General features: G+C 36.9%; 1 long non-coding RNA gene across 1 annotated transcript in view; it reads left to right on the top strand.

The window, feature by feature from the left end:
- Window positions 1-2467, top strand: part of LOC124520693 (uncharacterized) — a 191483-nt gene extending 189016 nt beyond the window's left edge. Inside the window, exon 10 of the long non-coding RNA XR_006964372.1 lies at window positions 1827-2467. This is a non-coding gene — a long non-coding RNA (uncharacterized LOC124520693). The remainder of the gene's footprint in view (window positions 1-1826) is intronic.
- Window positions 2468-15641: the final 13174 nt, after the last annotated feature.

Below are 15641 nucleotides of genomic sequence, written 5' to 3' on the forward strand. Positions count from 1 at the left end.
AGTATAGTGGGGATGAATTTCTTAACATATATATTACAAAAAGAAGTAAAACAGCTACTGTGACTTCCTAGTAAAACTTTGCTTAAAATCTGCTGCCAAAATAAATGATACACATTTGCAAAAGTGCATCGTATCACCACTTAAAATTCTAGCGCTAACATACATTACTAATATCACAAGAATACTGAATATTGAGTATCATAAGAAACTCCTCTTAAAAACTGAGAACAAACTGAGGGTTGATGGGGGGTGGGAGGGAGAGGGGGGTGGGTGATGGGTATTGAGGAGGACACCTTTTGGGATGAGCACTGGGTGTTGTATGGAAACCAATTTGACAATAAATTTCATATATTGGAAAAAAAAAGAATTCCTGAAAAAGAAAAAAAAAAGAAACTCCTATTATTTTAATTCAAAAGATTAAGGTCATTTTAATAAGAAGATAATTGTGGTGAGGCTATAATGAAAAAAACTGAAATGCTGTGTGTGTGTGTTTTATAGGTCTCATTACTTTGAGAAATTTACTGAATAAGAGAGTTTTTCTTTACTGATATTTTTAGAGGTAGTTAACCTTACCTGTTGGCTGTTGAAACAAGTAGTGAGTTTTATAGTAAAAAAAAATATGTACTAAGTCATACAAAAGTCTAATATATTGCTGACAAGCTTAATTAATATCCTTAAAATTTTTTTAAATTTCAGTTTTAAATTTGGATTTTTTGGGTTATATGTAGCAGATCTCCACTTGTGCTTGCTTAAGCCAAAAGAGGTAATTTATAATAAGGGTACTGCGGTGTGTTGAGAATCCAAGGAGATTTGAACAATCGAGCCTCAGGATAAGTAAACGCCAAGGTAACGAGTAAGAGTTCTGTGGTCTCTCAGTTCCAGTTGGCTCTCAGGAAGCCAATTGGCTGTTGAATCAGTCAGCTTCAGCCAGACTGGCAGGGCCACAGAAAAGAACATTCATACTCAGCATACACAACTGTGAAAACATAACATTTGGGAATGATTCTTCCTCTGAATAGATAATCTAAAGAATTAAAACATTTTGTTCTATACATAGGTGAATGAGTCCAAGGGCCTTATATACTCTATCTCACTGAACTCATACATCAGCTTTATCATAGCACTTGACTATGAAGAAATGGTATGCAAAAATAGCACAGGCTGAGTTCAAACATTTTCTTTATGTTTTGTTTGGGCAAATGTTTGTCAGAAACAAAATGTAAAAGTTTCCAGGGAGCAGCAATTAGTGGCTATAAAAAGATTAGGACAAGCTTATTAAATGTTACTCTTAGCCAGCTAAAGAAAAGAATGGCAAATGAGAAGGATGTTCGGGACTGACTGCAGAAGACGTGGTGAAGGTCACCTCTCTGGAGAAATCAAAAAGTCCCTGTTTTGAGTTTTAACACAGGCTTTCTCTGGTTGTAGAGCAGAAGGAACGAGATTTGAGTCACTTAGGGAAGTAGTGCTTCAAGATTCACTCTTCTGGCAAGGGAGGCAGAGGGGGGGAGAGAGAGAGAGAGAGAGAGAGAGAGAGAGAGAGAGAGAAAACTTGTAGGAGCTGAGGAAACAGCCCAAAATCACGTGTGTGAAGCTTGCCTGGAGCACTGAAGTAGGTACAAGCACAAGCCAGTAAGATTAAAAGGCTCATGTTTCCTGGAGGGCTCTGGAAAGCCCAGAGGAAACATTGTATACTTCCTAACACAGGCTGATAGTAGTTGATGGTAATTGAGGTCTTATATGTGCCAGATACCCCGCTGAATATTCTTTTGCTTTTTTTCACTTCATTTTCAAAATCACCTAATCAGATTCTTTCACCCAATTTGCAGATGGAGAAATTGAGGCCTAGAGAAATGCAGCCACTTGCTTAAATAAATGGGAAAAATCAGAGTTGGAATGTTGTGTCTGTGCTGTCAGGTCCCGGTTCTCCACGTTACCAGATAGCCTTTTCTGAAGAAGAGAGCAGCACATGTCCTGTGAAGCTTATACATTTGAAAGCTGTTTGCAGAAAGTAGCAAGCGACTGACAGGTGGCCTCCCGGGAAGCCCAAGCTTTTGGAACACATGAATTTACTCTAATACTCCCTATAAACAGATGTCAGCATAAAGAATATAAGAGGAAAACCAGTCCCTTCATTGTTAAAGGTTTATGTGAGAGCATATTCAGTGATGACAGTTTCTTGGGCAGCACCCTATCTTAATGAAGCACAAACGTGGTGCCGTATTAAAGACGTGGAAGATTTACCAGGGTTATGAGTTTGATTACTTTTAAATGGCTGGCAACTTAGCGGGTCGTGTTTGCCAAACCCACTGAGGCTTTTCTTGAAATAATAAGACAGAGTGCCCAGCAATTTTGAAAGTGGGAATATTTCTTATTTGTATACCCATCTAAAATGAGATTACAAGCTATCGGTTCTTATTTCTCTTTTTATATATTAGAATCGGCAAGGATATTCATTATTATTCTGAGCACGCACATTATTAAGTAAATTAATTTATAATATTTATATAAGTTATATATTATAACTTTAAACAAAATGTATAATTAATATAACTATTAACTATAATGAACAAATTTAATGATAACGGGAGGTAATCAACACTGTAGAACTGATTTCTCACATCACCTGTGTTTTTTTCTTCTTTTGGACATTATTTCCTAACTTGTATTCTGATTACTTTTATATGTCTACCACCGTATTTTTGGCACCACTAGTCAGGGGCTATAACTTAATTGTACACCCAGCAATTATATGTGGTATTTTCCCCAGTTATGTCAAGTGTTTTTTGTATTTTAAGCACATCACTTTTTTTAATGTTTATTATTATTATTATTATTATTATTATTTTTGAGAGAGAAAGACAGAGCATGAGCAGGGGAGGGGCAGAGAGAGAGGGAGACACAGAATCCAAAGCAGGCTCCAGGCTCTGAGCGGTCAGCACAGAGTCCAACACGGGGCTCGAACCCACGAACCATGAGGTCATAACCTGAGCCAAAGTCAGGCGCTTAACGGACTGAGCCACCCAGGCGCCCCTAAGCGCATCACTTTTAAAAACATTTTGGAGATAATTATGTTATGTGTCTTGAGTTTCCCTATCGCAGCAATACTTTCTTTTGCTAGTTTCTATTTCAGGGCCTTGTAAATTTGCTTTAGAGCAGGGTTTTCTAAACCAGACATTGTGTGCCACCTCCACAATTTTTGCCAAATATATCGCCTGTGCTGTAAAAATATTACTTAATATTTTCCTTAAATAAATTCAGGATTCTTATCTAAAATTTTATTGATGAAGGCACTATGTAACTATTGCATATGGGCAAGAAGAACCACTTGCCTTAAATAAGTTGTGAAAACATTGATACACTGCAAATGACACTCTGCTTTATATTCTTACCTGCCCTTCAGTGAAATAAAGAGGGAGAGTAACAATTACTGAGAAACCATTGAATACGTCACTGGCACCAATCTGAGATTTTGCCCTTAATGTAATAAAATTAATTGCAAAGAAGTTTTAAAGGGACTAATTTTTTTTTTAATTTTTTTTAACGTTTTTATTTATTTTTGAGACAGAGAGAGACAGAACATGAACGGGGGAGGGGCAGAGAGAGAGGGAGACACAGAATTGGAAGCAGGCTCCAGGCTCTGAGCCATCAGCCCAGAGCCCGACGTGGGGCTCGAACTCACGGACCGTGAGATCGTGACCTGAACCAAAGTCGGACGCTTAACCGACTGAGCCACCCAGGTGCCTAAAGGGACTAATTTTTATGGTCTAATGCTATTGTTACTTAATGCCACTTTGTTTACTTCCCATGATCATTTTGCTTACAGCCAAGGCCCACTTTGGGAAACATTCCTTAAAACATGGTCCCCAAACCATGAACACATATCAGACCTAAATTCGTAACTGTTTGATTTTTGACGTGTTACTTGATTCCTCATTGTGCAAGAGGGATAACGATATTTACCTTTCAAGATGACTTTGAGAACTATAGGAGGTAATGTCCACAGTGCGTCTAGTTTAGGCCTGGAGTTTATTCAAAAACATAAGCACCTACTGTGTGCCAAGCACACCTCTTGGTGCTCAGGATCTAGAAGAGCAAATGACAGAGAAGGTCTCTGCTTTCATGGAACTTACATTCTGTTCAGGGAAAATCAACCATGAACAACTCAACAAAAGAGCAAGGTCATTCCAGGCAATATTGATAGAAGTTCTGAAATAAATAAAATGTGGCACTATAAAAGAAAGTGACTGGTGTTCAGGGAATGCTAATTTCCTTCCTGATTTTCACCTCTATATGGTTGGTATTTCATATATGTAGAAAAAGATGAAGACTATTGAGAATATGCTTGTCAGCTGAGATAAGCAAAGGGTGAAAGACCAAGAATGAGTAACAATTGCAATTTAAAACACAATTAAATACATGGCCCAAATTTTAAACGTCTGTACTGCTCCAAGTAGTAGAGACTCCTCTAAGATTTGCCTTCTTGTTACGTTCCATAGAACTTATGATCCTCTCAGAAACAGAGACTGTTTCATGGTTCATGTCATGGAAATTAAATACAGTTGAGGCTTTATCACTTACTTTTGTCATGGTTGTGCTTTTTTAAAAAAACTTTTTAAATATTTATTTATTTTTGAGAGAGAGAGAGAGAGAGAGACAGAGAGAGAGAGAGAGAGACAGAGACAGAGACAGAGCCTGCACAGGGGATGGGCAGAGATAGAGGGAGACACAGAATCCGAAGCAGGCTCCAAACTCCGAGCTGTCAGTACAGAGCCTGATGCAGGGCTCAAACCTACGAACTGCAAGCTCACAACCTGGGCCGAAGTCAGACACTTAACTGGCTGAGCCACGCAGGCGCACCATGGTTTTTCTTTCTTTTAAAAAAGTTTATGAATTTTGGGAGAGATAGAGCGTGCATGTGAGGGAGGGGCAGAGAGAGAAGGAGGAAGAAAATTCCAAGTAGGCTGCATGCTCAGTGAGCAGAGCCTGACCCAGGGCTCTATCTCATGACTGTGAGATTGTAACCTGAGCCAAAATCAAGAGTCGGATGGATATTCAACCTACTGAGCCACCCAGACACCCCAGTTGTACTTTTTTATAAAAGAAAAAAAGCCAACAACTTTAGAAGTTACTGTATTATGCATAATGAGTTTGATTTTGGGAAAGTTAAGAATATTTTCCACACAATTCAGGCTCTTAAATATATTTTCTTTTTTTTTCAATATATGAAATTTATTGTCAAATTGGTTTCCATACAACATCCAGTGCTCATCCCAAAAGGTGCCCTCCTCAATACCCATCACCCACCCTCCCCTCCCTCCCACCCCCCATCAACCCTCAGTTTGTTCTCAGTTTTTAACAGTCTCTTGTGCTTTGGCTCTCTCCCACTCTAACCTCTTTTTTTTTTTTTTTCCTTCCACTCCCCCATGGGTTTCTGTTAAGTTTCTCAAGATCCACATAAGAGTGAAACCATATGGTATCTGTCTTTCTCTGTATGGCTTATTTCACTTAGCATCACACTCTCCAGTTCCATCCACGTTGCTACAAAAGGCCATATTTCATTCTTTCTCATTGCCACATAGTATTCCATTGTGTATATAAACCACAATTTCTTTATCCATTCATCAGTTGATGGACATTTAGGCTCTTTCCACAATTTGGCTATTGTTGAGAGTGCTGCTATAAACATTGGGGTACAAGTGCCCCTATGCATCAGTACTCCTGTATCCCTTGGGTAAATTCCTAGCAGTGCTATTGCTGGGTCATAGGGTAGGTCTATTTTTAATTTTCTGAGGAACCTCCACACTGCTTTCCAGAGCGGCTGCACCAATTTGCATTCCCACCAACAGTGCAAGAGGGTTCCTGTTTCTCCACATCCTCTCCAGCATCTATAGTCTCCTGATTTGTTCATTTCAGCAAATTTCCTGAACTGGGCAGGGCCCAGAAGTCACAGTGCTGCTGATGACAGAATGGGAATAATTAGGTTTTGTGCCTAAAACGAAGGATGGATTTACATAGAGAGAACAAGTTCTGAAATTTCTGAGACCTATTGTCTGGCCTGTGAAGGATAAATGAACTCATGTGAGGTCTTGCAGATTAACCTTGGAGGGTCAGGAAAAAAGTTGCCTCTTTTACAGTTCCTTCGTCAATTCTGATTCCTCTTTGCCACTGTAGTCATTTGCGGTGACTTTGAATCCTGTTGCTCTTATTGGACTCTGTTAACATCCTTCCGATGTCTGAATAGCTTAATTATTGGAATTAAGATTTTGAAGAATCAATTAAAATAATATCTAGTTGGAGACAGGATACCCAATTAGGAAGTATTGAAAAGGCAGCTACTTTGTTTCCAGCGTCCTTCTTCTCATGTGTAATTGAATTCTGCTTTTCCTTCTCAAGTAACAATAAATCTTTTGATCTCTGTGGAAGAAGGAAAGATCAAACTGGTCCTCAGAATCCACAAATGAATCTCCTCCCTCCTCCACTTCTTCAAAGATCCAGTTAAATTTGAATTGCAGGTTTTTTTTGTTGTTGTTGTTTTCCAGTGTAATTAAGAGGCACAAAAGAAAATTACTTCCCTTATTATCATAAGTAGAAAACACCATTTCTTTTTACTTCCAGCTTTTTTTAATGTTACATTTTAAATCAATGATATTCATGTAAATTTAACTTTTTTCTCTGACATTTCACAGTGAGAGGCTTTCATAGTAATGCTTCAAATAGTTGCTTTTTTTTTTTCTGTAAGAACCCCTACCTCTAAAACAAGTAGTCAGTGCTGTTGGTTCATAATTTACTCTAGAAACATAATGATTTTTATTTCCCAGAACAGCAATTAAGAATGCTTAACAGACTAGATGATGTAGTGGAAAAAGCTGTGATCTAGTTCTGACCCCAGTATTTATTATTTGTCTTTCATGTCCTTCATGTGTGTGGAACAACAATATTTTGGCCATAGTGCTATTGGGAGGGAGAATCAAATGTGGAAATGCATGCATGCTGCTTTTAAACCACCAAGAGCTCTATAAATAAGTTTTATTATTACCATGGTACTAGAAGAAAAACATGCAAGCACTCATAAGGCATAGCACTGGTTAATCTCATTTTTTAGTGCTTTCTTTATACAGCCATTTGCGCTCATTTGAATGCATTCAAATGTCATTTTGAAAGCTTGAAATGTGCTGTATACCCCAGTTCTGCTGTAAACAAATCTGGGAGATGACCACTGCAATTCCAAATGTAGGATTAAAGAGCAGTTCAGATCCACCCTTACTTTCCCACACCCCATCAGTCTTGACATAACGTATCTGGCCAAAGGACTGCTTTAAAGACTTCATGAAAATTTACTTCTGGCAATAATGACACAAATGGTACACCATCCATAATGTCAACTCATTGACAAATCTGTATTAACATTTTGAGATCAACCTGCCTCACAGATTCCACTTCTCTCACTCATTGTGTCTTCTACCAAACCTTCCATGCAGGAAAGCCTCTGACACACAAAGATGCTGGTGATTTGGTCTTTGTGGTTGTGTTATCTAGAGAGCTCTCCGAAGTCTTGATTAGTTCAGGGATTTGAGGTCTGCACCAAACTGTAGACCCTTACAAAGCTGAAGTCATTTGCATTTTATTTGGTGGCGTAAGGTGAAACTGAATAGAGGTGACTGAGGAAAAGATGTGAGAGAGCAGAGTGGTTAATTTTATGTGTCAACTTGCCTGGGCCATGGTATCCAGTAGTTTCGTCAAACACTAGTCTAGATGTTGTTGTGAAGATAATTTTTAAATGTGGTTAAGACTTAAATTAGTAGGCTTTGAGTAAAGCAGATTACCCTCCTTAGTGTGGGTGAGCCTTATCTACTCAGTTGAAGGCCTTAAGAGCAAAGACTGGTTTCCCAGAGAAGGAGTTCAGCCCCAAGACTGCAACACAGAAATTTTGCCTGGATTTCTCATCTTCCTGACCATCCTGTGGAATTTAGGCTCAAGACTGTACCTGATTTCTAGTCTGCTAGCTTGCCCCGCCAGCCTCTATGATTGCATGAGCCAATTTCTTACAATAAAATGTATGCTGTTCTATCTTTCCCTGGCCTCCCCAGTAAAGGAGGGAAGTAGATAACAGTGTAAACTCACTCACTGTGTAGTCTTTTTAAACCTCACCTACTTCCAGTTTTCCAACATTTACTTCTTGCATCCAAACTAGATGTATAACTTGAAATTCTGCAGGAACAGAATTTTATGTTCAAGATAAAAAGTTTCTAAATAAAGGTTGTGTTTTTCTCCTTCCAAATTCTAATCTTATCTTAAGGAGAATACCTTCTGATCTTAAATTATAGCCATTTAAAATCTATGCATGTGCTTTGGAAAGAAATTTAAAACTTGCCATCTATAAAGACATACTAGAGCTATAATTCATGTTTATTCTGGGAGACTTAAGGCAACATTTTTTAAGAAAATGAGGACACAGACAGGAACTAACATTTAGGAGATTGGCACAGGGTTGTTTGAAAAGATTAAGAGGAATGATCACTGTGGATGTAGTGTGCATGTTTGCACACAAACCAATCAAAAACAAGCTGACCCAATTATCTAGCCATAACTGTGCCTGTCCCTTTGGGTGCAGAATCCTGTGGTCTAAGTGAAAGAGACTAAGCTAAAAGGTACTTCGCGTTTATGCTAATATTTTCAGGTTTGCAAAACTTTTTGTTCAGATCCATAAATAAAATAATAAAGCAAAATTTACCAAAAAAAGTAAAAAAGAATTGAGCTGCTCATTCAAAGTTGTAGGAGTGACTACAGCAGGTCTCCTCTGGTTTACTTACATCTCCCACCATGTCAGCCATCTTTTGGTAGCTCCAGAAGTGCCATGGAGGTCCATCTGAGAAGCATTGAGAAGTCAAGATTTCCTACTTCCTCATTTTCTATAACCCATGGATTATACGTGTGGTATCCATTTAAAAGCATTTAGGAGTGGACAGAGAATCACTGAAGAACATATACATATATACATAAAGAAAGGGGCACTTCAATTTCAGAAAGTGTAAAATTAAAAAAAAAGACATGCCTTAAAGACTACATTTTATAAAAGTTATGTGAAAATGATTACAAGGCTATAGATATTCACAAGAGAAAATGGCAACAAGACTGAACAAATCAAGACAGACTTTGTTGGGAAGCAGACACTCAATAGGTTGGGTTTGGACAGGGAAGAGGACAAGAAGGGAGCCATCTCAGAGCAGCAACAGCATGAGCACAATGCTGGAGTGGAAATGACAACCTGGTTTGGGGGAAATGAGAATTTTCCACATCTTCAAGTTCTGATTTCTTTTTGTTTAATACCTTCTTCAACTCATTTCTCTCTTCTTGCAGTTTATTATAAGCAGTCAGGAAGAACCGATCTTCTTTAAAACTCTCCTGAGAAATCTCCTCAGGTAAATACCTGATTTTATTGCTTACAAGTTTGACCTTCCAGAAAACACCAGAACACTAGTCAGCCAAGTTCTTTGCCACTTTATAACAAGGATCTTCTTTCTTCCAGTTTCCAATAACACGTTCCTCATTTGCATCGGAGATCTCTCTGAAAGACCTTCAACACCCATATTTCTAACAGTTTCTGATTAGTTATGTATTCTCCAAGAAAATAAAGTCTATCACTGAAGCTCTCCACTTTTATTTCTGAACACTTACCAGAATCACCTTCACCATCTACATTTCTACCAATAGTCCCTTCATAGCAATGCAGGCTTTTTTCAGCATGCCCATCCAAACTCCACCAGCCTCTACCCACTACCCACTTCTAAAGTTGCTTTGACCTTTTTTAGGTATTTATCACAGTGGCACCCCACTTCTTGGTACCAAAATCCGAGAGGAAAATGAATGAATGATATGTATTGAAAAAAATATAAAATTATATGAGATAGGAAAAAGATCTAATTAGTAATCCCAGAAAACATATAGGCATAAAAAAAAAAAGAAGGGAAAGACATGAAACTGAAAGTATAAACTCTAGAATGACCAAAGATAAAGAATCAATAAAATGGAAGACAAAACTGAGAATTTTACCCAGGATGCAGCATAAGAAGAAAAATGGAAAGAGTTGCTTTTATGGAGTATTCTTTGAGAATCATTTTTTCATAAAATTTTAATAGGATTCTGGAAAAGATAATAGAGGAATATTGGAGCAACATAGTCAAAGAGATAATGGCCGATAAATTTTAACATATATAAATAAAAATTGATAGAGAAAACACTAAACTATAATTTACAATCCAACAAAAATTAGGAAAGGAAGAAAAAAGAAACCAAGAGAAATCTCTGATGAAACAAAAATATGAAATAAGGTGGTTACTGGGGTGTCTGAATGGCTCAGTCAGTTAAGTAAGTATCCAACTCTTGATTTTGGCTCAGGTCATGATTTCACGGTTTGTGAGATTGAGCCCTGGGTCGGGATCTGAATTGACAGTGTGGGGCCTGCTTGGGATTCTCTCTCTCCATCTCTTTCTCTGACCCTTCCCACTTGTACTTTCTCTCTCCCAAAATAAATAAACTTAAAAACAAAATAAGGTGGTCATTGTAACTCTAAGCACGTTATAATGACAATAAATGTAAATAGGTTAAATGAATATTAAAAATCAGAAATTATCAGCATGAATATAAAAAATCAGTCATATACTGCTTATAAGAAACACTGCTACACATGCACATATGCACACACACACACACACACACACACCCTAAAACAGAAGATATAAAAAGGAAAAAAACGAAATATACTAAGAGTATGAACCTTAAAAGAGCTGGTACAACAATATCTGTCAAAATAGAATATGAAGTCAAAGCATTAGTATAAATAAATTAAATAAGCTACAATTTATGAAAAGGCTATAGAAATTATAAATTTATATGTATCTAACAATACAGACTTAAACTATAAAACACCAAAAGCCAACAACTACAAAATCTCAGAATTACAAAATAAAATCAAGAAGTTCATATAAACATAATAGCCAAATTTAACACCTCTCTCAGAAACTATATATTTGGAGAATATATAGAGAATTTGAATAACACATATAACATAATTGTGAATTTACATATCCCTGCACTCAAAAGAGAACCCAACAGAGAATACACATTCTCCTAGAGTGTCCATGCAACATTTTAAATATTTATAAAATTAACTGTGTGATTCAGTCGCAAAGAGTCAAAATTATTCAAGCCATATTATTTGATTACAATGCAATTGAATTAGAAATTAATTATTACAAATAGTAATATCCTACAGATAGAAAACTGAAAAAAAAAACAAAAGCTTAAACAATGAATGGGTTCAAAAATACTTCACAAGGAAAGTCATAAACTAATAGTTTTATCAAAAAACTAAAATACTAAAAATAAATTTGTGAGATATAGCTAAAGCAGTCAGTACTTAGAAGTTATGAAGTCTTAAATACATTTACTACAAGTAAATATAGCATTTAATCCAAGAAGCAAGATGAAGAAATCAAAACAGTAAGAAAGTTGAAGCAACAGAACTATAAAAACAAAACACAAGTTAATGACTTAGGAAAAACATCAGTGGAGATCATTTTTAAAATCTATTTACTTGAAAGCTAATAAACTAGGCAAGCCTCTAGAAAGTTTGATAAAGATAGATGTGTACATACATAAGTGCATTATCACATAATGGAATACTATCCAGTGACTAGATTGGGTGAACCAGGTCAACATGTATCAGTATAGTGGAATCACAAAAACATGTTAAAAAGAAAATTGTCGAATGATAAAAATTTCTGTAGTTTACTTCATTTCAAAATGTTTTGTATGTTTATATATACAAACTGTGTGTGTGTGTGTGTGTGTGTGTGTGTGTGTATGCATAGGTATGTGTGGATATTTACATAATAAAGTTACCTATAACATTTTCTTAAGATCTTAAGAAATGTGAAACACATGGCAAAATGTTAGCATTTTCAAATCTCTCAAGAATTTGTATGTTAGCCAGTTTGACAATAAATTATATTAAAAAATAAATTAATATTATGTGTGCTTGAAGTTTGTCACCTTTCCTCTATCCCTTTCTTTCCCTTCCTTCCACAGAGGTAACCATTATCCTGAAGACAGTGTTGTTTTTGTTTTGTTTTTTCTTTCCCAACCAGTTTTATACCTTTACATTTTGTAAAAACTCCCATTCTTAGAAAGCAGTTTCTCTTTTTCCATTTTAGGAAGTTATAACTTTCCATTTACAATTTGGTTTTCTAGTTATTTCTTTTACTTGACAAAAGAATGATTTCATTCTTTAAAAAACTAAGCCAATTAAATTAATACTGATATTTAGGCCCAAGACCATAAAGAAACCAATTTTTTTTTCTTAGCACCAATTATGCTATGGATAAGCAAAAGAAAACAAAACTGGAAAATAGAGTCACCATCCACTGTAAATCTTCCGAGTATTTACTGGATGATTCAGCTAGCATGGAAACAATTATAGAAAAATATAAAAGGTATTGCTTGGTGCTCACTGAAAAAAGGTGGCTTCTTGTACTTATACTCCATTTACTGAACTCTTACATGTTGCTTTTTTGAAATAAAAATTGAGTGATTTTATATATATTCCATTTATTTTATCATGATAATTAACCCTGACCATCCATGAGAATTCGTTTTCTCATATTGGTAGCCTGTGAGTAGCTTTCTTTCTGGAATAAGATAGTCATCCTAAGTCCCTTTATTTTACTTTTGGAGATGTTTGACCTTAATTATATCACTAAGTGCAGACTGACTGATGATGACACAGGTCTTACTTCCAGGTATGGTAAAGGCCAATATCAGAAGTCTAATTGCCTTGTACTCATTCTAGATTAGGCAGGTAAGTCCTTTTACAGTTTATTGGTGTTTCTAGGATCTTTCCTCAAAATTAAGAAATAAATTGCTGTGGGGTGCCTGGGTGGCTCAGTTGGTTGGGCAACCGACTTCAACTCAGGTCATGATCTCAGTTTGTGAGTTTGAGCCCCGCATAGGGCTCTGTGCTGACAGCTCGGAGCCTGGAGCCTGCTTCAGATTCTGTGCCCCTCTCTCTACCCCTGCCCTGCTCACGCTCTGTCTCTCTCTGTCTCTCAATGATAAATAAATGTTTAAAAAAAATAAAAAAAGAAAAAAAGAAAGAAATTGCTGTTCTCAGAGAGATATTATGCTTGAGTACCCTGAGGGAAAAACTAACATTTATGAACTATTTCCCCATGTCAAGAATCTCCTCTATGAGTTGCATTTGACAAATCAGTTAAATTTCAGCTTTTCTTTATTTCCTGTTGTTTGTATCTCTTCTTTTCAATGTTTTTTATATCTTCCTGGGCTTAAAAACTCACAGATACATTACCTACTCATGTTTTTTTGCCCCTTTTATTCTGGATTATTGATGTTTAAAAGAGATTTCATACAAACATGCAATTATTCTCATATTACATCAATATCACATTTTTGCATAATGAGTAAAAATAGTATATCTCAGAACTTGTGAATAAGGCTGTGAAGTCATGGCTAAAAAAAAAATTAGTCAAACTGATGTCTTATTGCCACCCACTGAAATTTCATATGTGCTGTATTCTACCTCTTCAGTTTAAAAATCTGCAGTTGTTACCAATCTATGTGAAATCTCTATACTTAGAGAATTGAACATATTCATTCATTCATTTTTTGAGTAGACATAAACCCAGGCATTAAAAGTTACATAATATTGGGGCACCTGGGTGGCTCAGTCGGCTAAGCATCTGACTTGGGATTTCAGCTCGGGTCATGATCTCAGGGTTCATGAAGTTTAAGCCCTGCACTGGACTCTGCACTGACAGGGCAGAGCCTGCTTGGGATTCTCTCTCTCCCTTTCTCTCTGCCCTTACCCCATTCACGTGAGCCTGCATGTGCTCTCACCCCCTCAACATAAATAAACTTCTTAAAAAAGTAATATTTATTTTTATTTTTGAGAGAAAGAACATGAGTGGGAAAGGGACAGAGAGAGAAAGGGAGAGAGAGAACCCCAAGCAGGATCCACACTAGGTGCAGTCTGACGTGGGGCTCAATCTCACGAACCATAAGAGAGCCGAAATCAAGAGTCGATACTTAACCAACTGAGCCACCCAGGTGTCCCTAAAAGTAATACAAAACTAACACAAAATACAGTTGTTTACCACAGGAATTTGGATTGGCTGGATGATATATGAACCTACCAGCATAAATCCTGATGGTGCAAAGCAGCATATGAGCCAATGTAGTAGGGTCAAGTGCTCATGTGTTATAAAAGAGCAATTAATTTGAAATCAGGAAGGCTTTGTGAAATTTCTGGGAGTGGAGAACCCAAATGGCTACCTAGCTAGTGTGTGGAAATGTAGAGATGAGGGAGAGGTGAGAATTATAGTTAGAAAAATGAGTGTGACTTGCTCAGGGACCAGTGAAGTGTCTGACCTAGCTAAAGCAAAGGATTTACAGAGGGAAAGAGTAAAGACAAAATTGATCACTAGAGCAGGTTGCGTTGTGGAGGCTCTTTGAAAGGACATTTTTCTGAAAAAAAGAAAAAATCTAAAGATTATTTGAAGTCCATTGATGGTTTCTTAGTAGATGAGTGAAATGATAAAATCTGTGACTTAAGGAGAAATAAATTTAGAGCAATTTTTATTTATTTATTTTTGAATGTTTATTTTGAGAGAGAGAGAGAGTGGGGGGTGGGGGGAGGAGCAGACAGAGAGGGAGAAAGAGAATTCCAAGCAAGCTCCACACTTAGTGCAGAGCCTGATGCAGGGCTCTATGTCACGACCTTGCGATCATGACCTGAGCTGAAATCACGAGTTGACACTCAACCAAGCCACCCAGCTGACCCTAGCGCAATGTTTATTAATGTATGTTCCCAGCATCATTAATTAATGGAGTTACTCCAAAAGGGTCAAGTACTATCAAATAAATGTGGAAAATGCTGTTTTTTGTTTTTGTTTTTGCTTTTACTTTTACTGTGGGTCTTCTCTAAGACTTTAATATGTTAATGGACATTTGACTGCCAAAAGGAAAATCCAGCATTTCCCAACCTTATTTGACCAGAGAACCCTTTCTGGGAAAACAATGCATGGATCAATTATTCTATATGTGTTGGGACTAATCTCGGTCTATACATTGACCAATATGTTAAGAAGTGTACAGTTTTGTATTTTTAAGTAACTCACTTCGTATCTAGTTTGGCCCTTTGTTCCCAGATTGGTAGAAATTCAGGATCTCTTAATTTCCTCTGTGAGTGTCTGTGTTTTGGGGTCTTCCAGTGCCAAAGTTTTAGGAGGCTGTGAAATGGTGGGGTGGCGTGTATCTGGTGCTCAGTGTCATTGATATATGCTAGTATCTGCTGTGATGTCCTAAATGCTATCTGGTCCTGGGGAATTGATTTGTACTATTGTTGCTGAGACATGTCTTTCAAATCCAGTGGTTCTATTTCTTTCATAGTATTCTGAGATTGATGGGAATACCACTTACTGATCTGTTCCATGTTTATATACAAGAAACTGTGTGAATATACAGGGGCCCATCTTTCTTATCATGAAATTTAGCTATTCTATGAGTGCTTCCTGCTTTCTTTAGGTTTCTAGGAAATTGGGCTGATGTCCATGTATCTAATGGTTTGG

The sequence above is a fragment of the Lynx rufus genome, unplaced genomic scaffold, assembly GCF_022079265.1.
Source record: "Lynx rufus isolate CCGP_SWC_20201006 ecotype Redwood Valley unplaced genomic scaffold, mLynRuf1.p SCAF_3, whole genome shotgun sequence".
In the NCBI taxonomy this organism is placed as follows: Eukaryota; Metazoa; Chordata; class Mammalia; order Carnivora; family Felidae; genus Lynx; species Lynx rufus.